General features: G+C 34.3%; 1 protein-coding gene across 1 annotated transcript in view; it reads left to right on the top strand.

The window, feature by feature from the left end:
* Positions 1–13,646, top strand: part of ASTN2 (astrotactin 2) — a 1,161,487-nt gene that overhangs the window by 392,339 nt on the left and 755,502 nt on the right.

Below are 13,646 nucleotides of genomic sequence, written 5' to 3'. Positions count from 1 at the left end.
CATTAAAAGAACTGGGAAGGATATTAGGTCAATGAAGTTTGAAGTATTAAGCCAAGCTAGGATCAGATCAACTACTTCAAATACAAATACTGAGAACTGTCCAGAGACTTGCACCTATAACTCATCTCAAATTTGAATGAAGCTTTTCTCCTTATCATTAGCTACTCTCTGTTGTCCTTCTCACTCACCAGTCTCCTATAACTCCCTCACTTTTCTACCACTTAAAATAAAAGTAGGAGAAAAAAAATGTAACTTGGGCTATTTAATTATAGTCAAAGAAAAAACTGACAATAGTATTTCTGATCATAAATAAAAAAAGGTAAGGGAAGGGTGGGAATAGAACCAAATTATCGGTTTCTAAATAAACAGTTTAGCTACCTGCTTAAACTTACTTAAACAAACTATTTTCATTTTCGTTTAGACAATGGAGGAATACTTCTTTCTTTTCCTCTCTCATCTGTTTATTATATTATTCTGATCTCACTTTTTCTAATAGAATCATAGACTTTCAGTGTTAGAAGGGAAATCAGATATCATTGAGTCCAACTTTTAACCCAACAGAAAACCTTTTTACAACATTCCCATTAATCAATTACACAACTTTCTCTGAAAGGCTTCCAATTTTAGTGAATGTATTGCTTCCAAGGTTACCCTTTCCACTATTAGTGATGTCTTTTATAGTTGTTTGAATCAACCTGAAATATAACTTTATTTATCTCTTGTACTTCTGACTACTTCTATTCTTTCTTTAGGCCCAAATAAAAAGTCTATATTACAATCCTTTAAATACTTGAAAATAATTTTTATGCCTCAGTTTCTTTATCAATAAAATAAGGGGTTAGAAATATATGGCCCCTAAGTTCTCATCTAGCTTTATATTTCTGATCTTATGTCTCTACCTAAATCTTCTCTTTTTCAGGGTAAAAATCCTTATTTCCTTTAACTAAGGTAGCGTCATTTCCCAGTATTCTCCTTGTATGTGTTACCCAGAAGTGACCACATACTTTACTTGTATTCTTACCATGGCAGTGCACGGTGGAACTCCTACTCCCTCCTCCTATAAAATTATGTCTAGTTTATGTAGCTTATCACATCATCTTGTTAGGATACCATGAAATGTTATTGGTGCATTTTAGGTATTTTCCCCCAAAGTCAAAGAGACATGAATTATTTCCTAGTCAAGTCTCCTGTCTTTTAGCAATTCATTTTTTTTGAATTTTTTTTATTAATTTTTATAATTATAACATTTTCGACAGTACATATGCATAGGTAATTTTTTTTACAACATTATCCCTTGTACTCCCTTCTATTCCAAATTTTTTCCCCTCCTTCCCTCCACCCCCTCCCCTAGATGGCAGGCATTCCCATACATATTAAATATCTTATAGTATATCCTAGGTACAATATATATATGCAGAACCGAATTTTGTTGTTGTTGTTGTTGCAAAGGAAGAATTGTATTCGGAAGGTAAAAATAATCTGGGAAGAAAAACAAAAAAAGAAAAAAAATGCTCACAGTTTACACTCATTTCCCAATGTTCCTTTTCTGGGTGTAGCTGATTCTGTCCATCATTGATCAATTGGAATTGGATTAGCTCTTCTCTATGTTGAAGATATCCACTTCCCATCAGAATACATCCTCATACAATATCATTGTTGAAGTGTATAATGATATCCTAGTTAGCAATTCATTTTTAATGCAAGTGCGGTCTTCATATCGAACTCTTAAATTTGGCCTTATTATACTTTTCTTATTGCCACAGTTTGTCTTTCTAGATCTTGAATGTACCATCCAACTTATTAAGTTACTTTTAACTTCATAGAATCTGCAGATCTGATGAGCATGCTATCTATACCTTCATCTAGGTCATTGATAAAACAAAATGACTTATCCTACTTGTTCTTTAATCCTCATTCTCATCCTTTTTTCATCACTCCTTTCATCACCAAATAAAATTTTTGCTTGCCATTTTGTTCTGATAATCCAATTTGAGCTTTTATTTTATTGCTTCTCAGTTGTCCTTCACAGTCATTGTCATCCTCTTAACATGAAAACTGTTTTTTTTAAAATCCTGTTCTCTCTTCCTTTACTCTTCTAATTTTTATTCCTTTTCTTATATTCATCACCTTCATGTTCTCTTTTCTCTTGTCCTTCATTTTTGATATCCTATTCCCTACCTCTCCATCATCCTCCTCCTCTCATTATTTCCCCCCTTCTCTCCAGTTTTGCCTGGTGATTGGTGACCTGAAATTCCCATTATATTAGCTCATCCTGCATCACACCGTCCAACTTGGATTAAGGCTTTTCTGCATCTAATCTGTTTGTTTTTAAGCATACTTTACTTAATGTGCAAATATGCAGCACTAGCCTTGTGGACTAGAACTCAGAGTCTGATGGTACCTCTGATTAAGATATTAAATAGGGTGGCCAAAGAGCTAAGTGAATTTTATTATTGTCTATGGGATTGCATATGATATCTTATTAATTACAGAGTAAAACTACAAGGTGATTCATCCCTGAAAGGACAAGCTAAATTGGATATAGTAATGAGAGGTCATTTACTATCACAAGGTAATACACCAAAGTAGAGGTCAGCATTGAGAGGGTTCTTGGACTATAAATGTAGAAGATTCTTGAGGTTGTGTTTGTAAAATGGACGTAAGGAGGAAGAGAAAGGGGCTTGGTGAGAATGGATGAAAAATAGAGTGAGCAAGTGAAATGTGGGTCAGGGTTTGGGTAACAATAGATCTAGTTCCTTTTCTGCCACTGATTTAACATCTGACCACATGCAAATTATTTTTCTCTTTGGGTCCTAAGTTTACTCATCTGTAGAAATGGGATTATAATGCACAATCATAAAGTCACAAAATCCCATGGTATAAAAGAGCCTTAGAGGTCATCTAGTTTAACTTAAACTTCAATAGAAATTTCTTCCATAAAGGGATGTGGAAAAACTGGGACACTAATACATTGTTGGTGGAATTGTAACTGATCCGATCATTCTGAAGACCAATATAAAATTATGCCCAAAGGGCTATCAAACAGTGCACACTCTTTGATCCAGCAGTGTTTACTGGGCTTATATCCCAAAAAGATCATAAAAAAGGGAAAATGACCTACATATGCAAAAATATTTGTAGCAGCCCTGTTTGTAGTGGTAAGGAACTGAAAACTGAGCTGAAGAATGACTGAATAAGTTATGATGTGTGAATGTTATGGAATATTATTGTTCTATAAGAAATGATTAGAGGCAGCTAGGTAGCGCAGTGGATCGAGCACCAGCCCTGAAGTCAGGAAGACCTGAGTTCAAATGTGATCCCAGACACTTAACACTTCCTAGCTGTGTGACCCTGGATAAGTCACTTAACCCCAAATGCCTCAGCAAAAAAAAAAAAGAAAAAAAAAAGAAAAAGAAAAAAACAGAAAAGTAAAAAAAAAAGAAAAGAAAAAGAAAGAAAGAAGGAAAAAGAAAAAAAAATTATCAGCAGGATTATTTGAGAAAAGCCTGGAGAGACTTACATGAACTGATGTTAAGTGAAGTGAGTAGAACTAAGAGAACATTATACATAGCAACAGCAAGATTATGCAATGATCAATTCTGTTGGACTGATTGACTTAGCTCTTTTCAACAATGAGTTGCTTCACTTTTTTTTGTTGTTATTTGCTTGATTTGGTTGGTTTTTGTTTTCTTTCTCATTTTTTCCCTTTTTGATCTGATTTTTCTTGTGCAGCATGATAATTGTAGAAAAATGTGTAGAAGAATTAATTGCACATGTTTAACATATATTGGATTACTTGCCTTCTAAGGGAGGGATGGGGGAAGGGAGGGAAAAATTTGGAACACAAAGTTTTGCAAGAATGAATGCTGAAAATTATCTTTGCATATATTTTGAAAATTAAAAGCTAAAAAAAAAGAAAGTTTCTCCATGTCATCTTAACAATAAGTTATATAGTGTCTGCTTAGAAACTTGCATCAAAGAAGGGGAATGAATCTATCCTCTCCTGAGACAAGCCATTCTATATTATTTTGAGGAAGTTCACATTGCTAAGAAGATTTGCTTTACAATTTTCTCTGCATACATCAGAGGATGTTTGTGACATTCCAATGAGATGATGGATGTGAAAATGCTTTGAAAATTTCAAAGTACTGTAAAATTGAAAGGCATTATTGGACAAATTGTCCACCTGGAGATGGACGTGAAAGCCAGAATGGATGAGACAAGAAAGCCAGGAAGGAAATAAGGAGTTAGAGAGTAATGGAGAGGGGAATTAGGGGAAATGAGCAGAAGGACAAGCATTGATCTTTCTTGCTATGTTATATATATCTGCTTTTAACTGTGATGTGGCAGGTGACTTCTTGTCACTTGTCTTATAGGAAAGATGATACTGTCTTCTCCTCCTCTCTTCCATGTCTTAGAGAATACATTGCTGTTTTGTTTATATCTCTCTCTCTGTACTATTTCATTTCCATGGTAAAGACAGGTGAAAATGCATCATTCACCATATTAAGAAAATATGTATGAAGATATACAGTATTTTCTTCATCTGGCTTGAATCTTGTCAATGTTTGACAGAGACTGGAATCATAGAATGTCTGAGCTGGAAGGAGATTTGACAGATAGAATGTACGAGCTTATTGGGGCCTTCCTAACCCATAAGGTCCTTATGCACTTCCACTTTCCTCAGCTCTTTTCCCATAGAGAATGTGGGAATATAAACTTAGAATGGAATGAGCCTTCTTCCTCTTAAATATATTGTCCATATGCTCATTAGTCTCAGCTTTCTCCTTTATCACCATTATCTTTCCCTTTCTCTTTCTTCTACAATCGTATCTCCATATAACATTACTTTCCTTGGAAAATGCAGTGAGTCAGCAATGCCCTTTGTGGCAGGGTGAGACAGAGTGGCTGTGTTTGTGGCAGAAAAGGAGATGACTAAATGCAAAAGGAAGAGGAAGAGAAGGGAGGAAAAGATAAAATATGATCTAAGTTGATCACACTGTGGATTCCTACTTAATTTACAAAAATCCTCAACTGTGCTGAGGAAAGCTATGTACCCCAAATAAAATTGTTTTTGTTGTTTATAGAACCAATATCTATGGAGCTACAAGAAATCTTACATTGAAACACCTACTCCAATTCTTTTTATTTTGCAGATGATGTATCTCTACAGCCCATAGTAGTTAAGTGATTTACCTAATGTGATAGTTGATAAGAAACAGAGCTGAGACCCAAATGCAGACACTTTCACTCCAAATACAGTGTTCTTTCCCTATAATATACAATCCATTGAACTGAATACAAAGTAAGAAAAAACATAATAGAAAAAGAAAGATGGAAAAGGAAAATAAAAAAAACCAAAATGAAACATTGTCATGTGCTCAGCAGAACATCAGAGAAGATTAAAAATATATAACATTAAATTTCCATTTCAAGAAAGCATATATAATAATAAAAAATATTATATTCATGAGTGCCTATGTTTCCTTTACTTCCTTGTAGATTATTCTGTTGTACTCTGCTGTGAACTTTTTGTTATATTCTTTTTTCCCCCACTTCTTTCCTGCCACTGCCCCCAAGGAGGCTACAGTTAAGCACAGATGTATTTATACACATACACACACATATACATACATACATATTCATACACTCGAACATATATTTGTTCATATGTAAACATGCATCTAAAACAATATTAATGTGGCTGAAATGTAGATTTCTCTCTTGATTGAATCTTTCAGTTTGAATTTGTTTAAGATCAATGATTACTGGCCCTACTTTTTTTTCTAATAAATTCTACTCCTGATCCTTATTATAGTGTTTCTGTATAGCTCTTATTTTCTATCCCTCCTAACTCTTCTACTTTAATTCTGCTCCTTAACTTGTCTTGCCCTTACTTAACCTCCCCCCCCACCCATGAATCCCTCCCTAATCTTCTCCCCTCACCCTTTCCTTCCCTCTTCATCTCATTCTCTTTACTCTATATACCTTATCCCACTTTGATCAATATAAACATCCTTCCAAACCCCACCTTATCCCCTTAATTTATCCCTTTCCCATTAATCTACACACCTTACCCCACAATCATAATTCTACAAACCTCTCTATTTTATATCCCTTGCCCTTTAATCTATATTCTTTGCCTATTAAATACAGAATTAGTCACTGACAATTCCTAAAAAAAAAAAAAAAAAAAAAAAGGAGTGTTGGACTCTCTGGTCCTTTTAACTACTTCCTGTGTTGGCTTGATAGCATCATTTAGCCTTTTTTTTTTTTTTTTTTTTTTTTTTTTTTTTTTTTTTTTTTTGCCATCTATCCAATTGAGAAGACTAAATCTATATTATGGGAAAATTCTTGGTGAGACAATCTAGGCTAAAGTTCCAGTTCTGTTATTTACTTTCTGTGTAGAGTTGTCAATGACTTAGATGAATCATCAAGATTCATCAAGATTCTTCCTGTGTAGATCATTTTCTCTCCCTTTTTATCAATTTGCTATCACTTTGATTAGCTTATCCTTAAAATCCCTTCTGTCTCTAATTTTTTAAAAGGCAGGATGGTCTAGTAGAAAGAGTATTATATTTAAAGCCAAAAAATATCACCAAAACCTGGTTTTGAATCTTGATGATTCTGAGTATTTGTGTGACCATGAGTCATTTCTAAACCTTAGCATCTTCATATAAAAATGAGTATATCAGAATAAATGGTCTCTAAGATTCCTTGCAACTCTAAATCTATTATCCTATGATTTCCCTGGCCTCCCATTTTTTTCATTTATAAAATGAAGATTATAATATTTATATGTTCCCAATCAAACAAGACATTTTTGGAGAAAGTATTTTGCAAACTTTAAAATGCTACAAAATTATAACCAGTTATTATCCTGTAACTAGACGGTTTGTAACAGGACAAAATCTGGCTTTGGGGGGACAAATACTGCCCTTTACCTGTTTTTGTATAGTGCCCTTCTTAAGCTTATAGAACATACAAAAATAGGCTAACAACTGGATTTGGCATTTTTCCAACTTTTAATCTATGAGTTAGTTTCGGGCTGTAACAGGGAGTGTTCTGGGTACCATAAATGTTATAACAATAGCAACAACAATAATTGTTGTTGTTATATTCTAAGGCACATTTCCTAAATTTTAAAATTTTGCTTCTGGGTAATGTTTATATTTAAGTCCATTCTTCCAGCTACAACATCTCTGGTAACTTATTATTATTTGTCTTTACAGGAAAGGGGTGTTCCCTTTCCTTCCTCGCCTCTTCTTTTTTTTCTCTCTCTCCTACAGAGAAAAAATGAATTTGTCAGAGAAACCCGCAGTGTTTTCACTCCACTCTATATGTCTCACCTTTTAAAAATGCCTGTGAAAAAAAAGCACAATGACTACCACCAACCTCAACTACCAAGCAGCAGGAGAATGTCAAGTGTAGTGATTCCCTGGTAGCCGTCAACCTGTTTGCAAATATTGTATAACCTTGTTTCCTCAAGTTCAGCTGTAGTTTGTGTCATTTGTGAGCAATATAATGTGCTTAATGAGGCTTTGAGGTTCCATGGCAGAGACAAGAAGGGGAGCAGGGTAGCAGCAGGAGGAGGACAGCTTCTAGCCCCCTTCTGCCACCCTGACAAGCAGTGTCTCCATGCGGCATTTCTGCAAGGCTTAAAATAAACCAAACTTCTCTGCTTATCATCTCTACTGTCTGCGTTTCCCACCACTTCAAACCAGCCCATTGCTTCAGAATAGTTGAGAAAGAAGCCTGTGTGCAATACATCTCTCTCTCTCTCTCTCTCTCTCTCTCTCTCTCTCTCTCTCTCTCTCTCTCTCTCTCTCTCTCTCTCTCTCTCAGATGCACCAGAATCTAATGGAAATTTAAATTGACTAGGAATTAAAGGGCCTTCAGTCAAGCCCAAGATATGTATCATGATGCTCCAATACTTCTTTTCTGCTCTCTGAAAGTAAGGTTATGGGGCAAAGGAAGTACTAGAATCAAACTCAGGTTTCTCCATTTCTTGGGTGTAATAGGAGAGGTGAGAGGGAAGAACAGTGACAGAAAACAAGAAAAGAGGAAAATGTTGTTTTCCTTTGTTTCTAAGAAAACTTATTACATGTAAAATATAGCATCTTATATAATAGATATTGACTAGGAAGTTCACAAATCAAAAATTTGCATATCAAATCATGTTTAAAATTCAATCAGAGATATCACTATTTTAAGGAATCTGAAAAAGAGTAGCATATTGGATTTGGAGTCAGAAGGTCTGAATTGAAATCTTTGTACTTTTACTTAATAGTAATCTTGAACAAGTCACCTATCTATTTGGGGCTTCATTTTATAACTCTGTAAAAAGGATATATTTGACTAGATGATCTTTAATATGGTTTGAAGTTCAAATATTCTGAAATTCTGTCATCAGCAATTTATTTTAAAAGCAATTTTTTTTTACCGAAGAATCTCCCTTTAAATGGTGTTTTATAAATACAGATATTTTTACCCATTGTTGGTGTAAATAAAATGTCACCTCAGATACTTCTTAGTCGTATAATGTGACCTTGGGCAAATGACTTAATCTTGTTGAATCTCAGTGGCTCATTGGTAAAACCCTTGGATTAATACCATCTGAGGTCCTTTCCAACTTAGATCTATGGTTCTGAACATTAGTTTAATCCATCACATATTTAACTCTTAATGGCTGTTCATGCCTAAGGATGTCGTCAGTTATAAATCAATCTTCATCTCAAGTCATATTAAGCTTATTGAGTACTGTCTGTGAGCTTATAAATGTGCCAGGATGCTGTGTGAGACGAAGGAGGTGAAAATAGGTTCCTTGTCCCTGGAGAGCTGATGAAGGATGAAGATAAAGATAATCAAGACAACAATGAATATAAATTCCATAACTAAATGTCAAATTAAATGGGACCTATGTCTGGATAGGGAGGCATATTAGCAATTACCAGATAGATCTCAATACAGAGTGTCCAGAATATCTTATCTGCCACATATATTCATTAATAATGGGGGCTAGGTCTATTCCTTCTCCCATCAGGATCTAATGCAAAGCTAAAAATAGAGAGAGTACTTAGGAAAAATTTCATAGCATCATAGAATGTTAGCAAATAGAATGGTAGAGCAGAACAAAGAATATCCAAATATAAATGATCTCACCCATCTCACCTACATTGCATGCCTAATGTCTTAAGAGTACCAGTACGAAAACTTTATTTTAAAAGAACAAGTGTTTCATATAGATTAATTTTATTAATTACATTATACTGAATTTTTAGCCATAGAATAAACAGAAAAAGATATCTAGACTCCAAATGTGTGTATATACATAAGTGTGTATATATATATATATATATATATATATATATTATATATTTTATATATATATATATATATATATATATATGCACACACATATACACAAATGGGTATTTTATAGATGAGGAAACCAATACTCAGAGGTTTTAGTGATGACTTATAAATGTGCTAACAATTTGAACAAAATAAAAAACAAATCATTGAGAAATCTTGCCCATTGGAATGTTAGTGTTTCAAATTCCTGCTATAATTAGCTATTTCTCAGGATTAAGTTATGATGTTCTCTAGAATGAGTATCCATTTTCTCATCAATATAATATCAAAATTTGCCAACTTGGAATTTCAGTCTGAAGAATTCTCAAGAGTTATTTAGTTTAACCTCTATCTGAATGGGAACCTTCTTCATAATATTCATATACACAATTTCAGTTTCAATCGCTCTCTGTTTCTATCTCTATCTCTCTTTTTCTGTCTTTCTCTTACATGAAAACACCCATTATCCACATTCATTTTTGAACACCTAGTATCATTAAATAATGGGAAATCTTATTAAGATGCTACAATCATAAATTACTACAGATGGAACAGATCTTAGAGAGTGTTTAGTTCAGTGTAGTTTCCTGAATCGCATCCCTATACTATTGCCACTACTTTAAACTGCTAGGTAAGCAAAGTGGAATATCCTGTTATGCTGATTCACAAAATATTCAATAATAAAGATTTGAATTGTATATTGTATTGATATGTTGATGGAAGATTATGAATTTTCTGTGGCAGACATACTGGTATAAAATGTGCTATTTTATTAGAAGATATGGAAAAGGCTTAAAGTTGAACATAAATGCACTTGTAATTGGTCCTCAACTATTATATCTGGAGCTTTCATAACATTCCCAGGGTGGATGAAGAGAAATATCAAACAAGTGTTATATCACAGATGCAATCCCAAGCTATCCTAGGAATACCTCATCTTAGGTCTAATGCCAGAAAGTCTATTAATTTGGGAGTTAACAAGAATAGTCAATTGCACATGATATGCTCAGAAATTAATATACACAATTGCTTTCAGATCCCTTAACTTATTTTTCAGAGATCAAAATATGGAAAGAACACAAAATTTACCAATTTGTAAAGACCACTTGCATCTGAGTCATCTTTTAAAGGAAATGAAAAAATAACTATTAAGTTCTACAGTAATAACTGGTCTTGTGTTGAATGGCTGTGAATTACTCCTTTCCGTCTTCCTAAATTCTCTCATACTTGTTCTTTTGACAATTCATCATAGAGCAAGATAGATCTATTGCAAAAAAATCTTGGTGCTGTGCCTTACCATAATGCTAATTCAGTTATGGTACTCATTGGCCCTAATATCTCTGGCCATGGTTCTAGCAGTAATAGTGGGAGACCATATTGAAAAAAAAATCACTCTTAAGTGACACATAGTACACTTCAGTGAAGTCCAGTGATCACAGAAGCATTGCAGTTGACTTGCAGAGGTCTACAAGCCCCAAAATAGATGCTATGTGAAAATGACATCTGTGAGAAGTTCTGTGGGTCTAGTCTGATGAGGTTGTTCTTAAATAAAACTGGCAAATTTCATCTATACATACCAACCTCATGTCAACTCTCTCAAATAGACATGTGCTAAGGGAAAAAGATTTTCTGCCTTTGTAATGAACAGTCTAACTAGTTTTTCTTTTAGTTTAGCTATGAATAAGGAAATCTAGATTCTGTCATTAACAACAACAAAAAACTATATGACTTTACCTGGCACATCATAAGTTCTTATTAAATGCATTCTCTATTTTAGCATACCAATTCCTTTTAGTTGTGCTTTTCTTCATCAACAAAATGAACAGAAATAAGCTCTAAGGTTTTTTCAGCCCTAAAAATAATTGTTCTAAGATCCCATTCAATTCTAAATTCTGAGATCACTTCTTTTCCATTTCTCATGTTTAGTATTTTAAGATTTCATTTATCTTAAACATTCACAGCTCTAACATTGCGTTTTAACATCAGCATATCTAATGTTCATTTATGCTTTAATATTCCATAAACTATGTTTTCTTATAGCTCTAATAATCTACATTTTAAGTTTTTTTGTAGCTTAGACATTTCATATTCTATGTTTGCTTCCTGTTCTAATACTATTTTAACATTTCTGAATCGTAGGGATCCTTCTAACTGGTATTTTTATGAGTCTAAAAAGAATGAAATCAAGAAGCAGACCTGACATTTGCTATTCTCTGTCCCTTTTTCCTTCCCCATTCCCCTTTTCTTCCCTTACTTTTCCTCTGTCTTCAAAATCACTGGCCCTTAGTATGAATTCAGACTTTGTTATTTGCTTCCTTAATGATTTGGACAATTCCCTTAAACTCTCTACTAATTATTTTCCTTAACTATTAAGGGAAGAAACTGGACCAGAAAATGTCTCAATTCTCTTTTATCTCTTAACCCTAATCCTGTGGATCCCCCCCACATGCCAAACTTTCCCTGGGATTAGAAAGAAAAATGACAACAAAATTGGAAGGGGAAAGGAGTGCTGCATATCTCTCACCATACTTAAAGTGGGGCGGGAGAATCCCACTGAGCATTGCTGTAAAGGTAGAAAGTGAAAGAGACTGATTATTCCCTCTTACCAGTGTAAGCAACGAAAAATGACATGTTTGGTTTATCGCCTTTTGTCTCCAGTTTCATTCCTGACAGCCGTCTCCTTTAGTTTGAAGTCTGTGCTGACAGGGTGCTGGGCCAAATGGCTTTGCAAAGGAGGAGGAATTCTTGTACAGTTTCAAGATTATTTCAGGGACTGATTCATGCTTGTGGTAAGATGGGGGAAGTTTTTGGTGTCACCTGACATTTCCACTCTGCCTTCATTCCTCCAAGGAGTCCTCCAGTTACACAGACTTGATATTTCCATAAATTATACCTTAGAAAGTCAAAAGGCAAGATTCAAAGTATTATCCTTAGCACTGGGGATTCAATAGAAAAGCAAAATGGTTCCTGATCTCAAGGAACCTATTTTCTGGGATAGACAATCTATAAAGGAGGTTTGGGAAATTAGTAGGAAAAGTCCAGTGTTCTCAGAATTGAGCCACAAAGTATCTGTACCTTCTTCAATGACATTGACATTGACATTGAACCATTTGACATTATTTAAATGGCTTCCTTTTCTACAAGATTTATTCCCTCGATTTTGTACATAGAGACAATGGTGGAAGAAAGAGCAAAGTCATATTATTAACTCCTATAACAAGAACAATCTATGAACATTATCTTGCCTAACCTCCCATCAAAACATATACATCCTTTTCCAAGATATTGCATTCCAGGGACACATTAGCCAGATGACCTTACGTAATCTAGTAGTAAGGTCATTTAACAGAGAAACAGGAAATCTCTCTTCTAAACTTCAGTAACATTATATGGGAAGGAAATTAGATTTATAGTTATAGTACTAGGGTCTGGGATCCACAACTTCTATGTATAATCTGTGTAGCTTTGGAGAATTTGTTTAAACCTACTTTTCTCAGTTTCTGAATCTTTGAAATAATGACTTTCAACTAGACAATCTCTAAAGTCTTTTCCTTTCTAAATCTGACAACCTCTCTCCTATAAATTCTTTTCTCACTCTGAAAATAAATGCATTATAATCTTTCTTGAAATTCTTCGTATTAACTAATACTTTTAGGTACATGATCAAGGGACTTATTAGAGTTGAATCTGGAGGAAGCCAAGGAAGGTTTCTTGGAAGAAAGTGAATTTGTAAAATCCTTTAGGGAAAAGTGATCATGAACAAATAAAAGAAGGAAGAGAAGAAAATGAACAATAATATTTATTGTCCTGGCACCGTACCACCTACTTGAATGACCTTGGAACAGTTGGTAGATTTTTTCACCTGTAAAATTAATAGACTGAACTAGACAATTTTTAGATAGTCTCTTCTAGCTCTTAGCTTCTATGATTCCTCAGTGTACCATTCTCACTTGTCTAGTCTAACAACCATCACTTTATACCAGGTCAAAAACACCACAGGCCAAAGGTTGCTTCACTAGGGAGCATCATATCTAAAAGAGACTCCATCTTCCATCTACCTCAACTGGTCCAGCCCATCACCATGGTAACAGCCTCTTTAACTTTCCCTAGCCACTGATAGAGATAACAACCCTTACATCTGTTCCTCTAGGCTCTGCCTCTGTATTTTTTCCTTTCTTTTATTTTTCTTTTCTTCTTTTTTTTTTTTTTTTTGATTGTATCTGATCCAGCCTCACTGTGTAATTGAGTGTTTGAGAGTGAAAAATTATCTCACCAGCCTGGCCCTTATCTTG

Source organism: Sminthopsis crassicaudata, chromosome 2 (genome assembly GCF_048593235.1).
Source record: "Sminthopsis crassicaudata isolate SCR6 chromosome 2, ASM4859323v1, whole genome shotgun sequence".
In the NCBI taxonomy this organism is placed as follows: domain Eukaryota; kingdom Metazoa; phylum Chordata; class Mammalia; order Dasyuromorphia; family Dasyuridae; genus Sminthopsis; species Sminthopsis crassicaudata.
The sequence above is the reverse complement of the archived record's forward strand: the minus strand, read 5'-3'. Positions and strand labels throughout refer to the sequence as shown.